This window comes from Lycium barbarum, chromosome 4, assembly GCF_019175385.1.
Source record: "Lycium barbarum isolate Lr01 chromosome 4, ASM1917538v2, whole genome shotgun sequence".
In the NCBI taxonomy this organism is placed as follows: Eukaryota; Viridiplantae; Streptophyta; class Magnoliopsida; order Solanales; family Solanaceae; genus Lycium; species Lycium barbarum.
In genome coordinates this window covers 26,253,459-26,256,590 of record NC_083340.1, presented here as the reverse complement: position 1 = coordinate 26,256,590, position 3,132 = coordinate 26,253,459, and positions in this window count along the sequence as shown.

Below are 3,132 nucleotides of genomic sequence, written 5' to 3'. Positions count from 1 at the left end.
AACAACAACAACAACAATAACCAACCTAGCAACTCCAATAACCAATCTGAAAGGCAATATTACATTAATACTCTCTTTTTCATCATTCAACAACATTCATAATAATTAATTCGACGGCTTACATTCAAGCCACATTATCGCTTATACATTCAAATACTACCCCAAACCCACACTAACAACATTCAATAACACTTTTAAACAAATTACATAATATTTCCAACAATCCCACATTTTCTCCAACTTGGCCGAAAACAACCCCTAAACCGAGAACCTCACTATAACACACCTTCCGACTTTCGAATCATGATTTGCACCAATAATCCCCATTCTAACAATGCCATTCTCATAAAAATAAAAATTGTATTAATTGCACAAAATTCCCCAAGTCAGCCCGCACACTTACCATATCAATTTTTGGACATTAAACTTTCATTTCCAAACTAGAATTCATAACGACAACAACTAAAACACCAAACGATATTAATTCATTCCTTGCTACACATTGGAGGCTATATACACGGCCATACACCCATATACACATTTAGATGGTTCTAATTTATTTCTTCACCCTACAACAATCAAACATGCTACATGGAACTAATTCATCAACTCAATACCACACAACACACACACACCTCACACGGCTAACACACCCATCACACAACCCACTTCCAACATACTATATTTCACCAATTTCCTCCATATTAACATACTACAACATGAATAAAATGTTCACAACACATAAACAAGATCAAAACTTACCTTTCTTCTTCAATTCCACAATGGGTTAGGGTTTGCGATCTCTTAAACGAATGACTTGATCGCTCCAACAATGCTGCCACGCTACTTAGGGACCTCCAAATAGTGGGTTTGTACCAAGGAAATAATTTTGGGGTGGCTTAAAATGAACTTGGGTTTTTCTCCCTCTTGGCCGTGAGCTTGGAGAAGTTGTTCTCCAAGTTCTTGATATTTTGCTAAGTGTGGAAAATGAGAAAAGATGACTTAGAAGTCATCTTTTATGTTCCACCTAAAAACCTCCAAGTGTCCTTGGGCCCACACATGTGTTGGACCATTTAAAATTGGCCACAACAATGTGTGGGACCACTCCCATCTACATGGCCACAAGGCCTTATTTGGCAAGATTTTCAATTCCAATTATATCACTTTTGGTCCCAAATTTTCCTAAGTGTTCAATGTCAACAATTTCATGCACAACTTATATCTCAAAATAAAATCAACGGCCAAAAGTCCCGACTTCAAATCCCGAAATAGTCTTGGCCCTAAATTATCATAGTTAAACCGGGTTGTCCCAATGTATAAAAATACGGAATATAACAGTCTCCAACAATCAAATCTGAGCCTTGCCCTTCCGAATAGCCTCCAAATACTCAAAGTATAGCCATTATCGAATTCTAAGTTGGAAATGAAAAACAACAATACCCATATTGCTATACATTCGTCCGAATCAAAATCAACTAAGTAAAAGGGGGAAAACGGGCCCACAAGGGCAAAATTGAAATTTTATTAAAAAAATCATTTCACCCGTAGCCTAAGGGTCATATATCCAAAAAATTCGTCAATTTCATCCATAAATGGAATCTCAAATCATTTCTCAAGACTAGAGCTTAAAATCTTCCTTTACCCCAAAATTTATCTTTGGATTGAAATCTTACTTTTCACAACTCAAATACCATGAATTTGAAGGTATTCATATAACCCAATACCCCTTTTATTCCATTGCATAAACCCAATGTGCCAAAATGAAATGACAACATGATAATCATAAGAGAATTTCATTTTTCATCAAATTATAAAAGAATGAATAAAGCTTAAACACCAAATAGTTCTCCAAGGTAAGACCAAAATCACCAACACATCAATTACTCCTCCAAAACAAATGAAACCATGCTAACATATTGGAGTAAATGTTTACTACAAAATGATTTGCTTCCCTATACAAAGATAAATGAAGCTACAACTACCTAAACTACATCTACTGTAATTTCCAAGTAGAAAAATGAAGAAACCAACCATACACCCATCCTATCATTTTGCTCTACCATTAGCTCATCATTACACCATGATTGACCCACTAATTTTTGTCTCCTAGCCCATAAATACCAAACGCCAACAGAGGTACAAGTCCATTAGGCTAAAGATTGAATTCTACCCAACAATGTTAATATAATAATGTCAAGTGCTCTATCCAAACCAAGTAGTAATAATTATATAACAAAATACATAAGTACCTTAACTGAAGATAAATGGTACTTTCCAATTTGCAATTTGACGGTGTAAGCTCGAAATGACTCTTTCTTTTAACCCCCAAGGAAATGTTGCCACCGTTTCCTCCGTTATTGTTGTTTTTTTTTTTTTTTTTTTTTTTTTTTTAAATTAGTTCCTGGAAATGCCATTTTTTATTCCCCTTCTTGAACAAGGTAATAAATCTCAAGCAACTTGACTCCTCCAATTTATTGCCGTAAAGTTTCACTCTCTAGAGTTAAAATTCTCCCCTTATCAAATATAAGACCTAAAGTACTTATGATCCCAATACAAGGCCACCCTTACGTGAGCTATGTGTCACACCCCTACCAGGAGTATGACGGGCTCCGAACCGTAGGCCGGGAACCACCTGACTTATCCGTTACTTTGAACATTATAAACCATAACTCAAAGAACACCTGCACGCAGAAAAGGCCCAACATAGGAATATCCGAACATTAAGCACATATGTACATATGCGAACCGACAAGGTCGCCACAACACAGCGTATATCATAAAGCCGGCAAGGCTAACAGTAAAGTATCAAGAGCTCAAAATAAGGCCGACAAGGCCACCAATATACTATACCATAATATGAACCGGTGGAGCTACAAAACATCTAACTGTACACACGCGTCTACGAGCCTCTACATGGAATACAAATGATCATAAGGACAATACCAAATAGACTGCAGCTCCGAAGAAAGTGGAGTGCTCCTGAGAATCCGCTGATAGAAGACCTACGGGTCTGATCCGTCTCCCTGCCTACTTGCGAGCATGAGCACAGCGTCCACAAGAAGGGACGTCAGTACGAATAATGTACTGAGTATGTAAGGCATGAATAACAACATAATATAGATATGAAAGGTA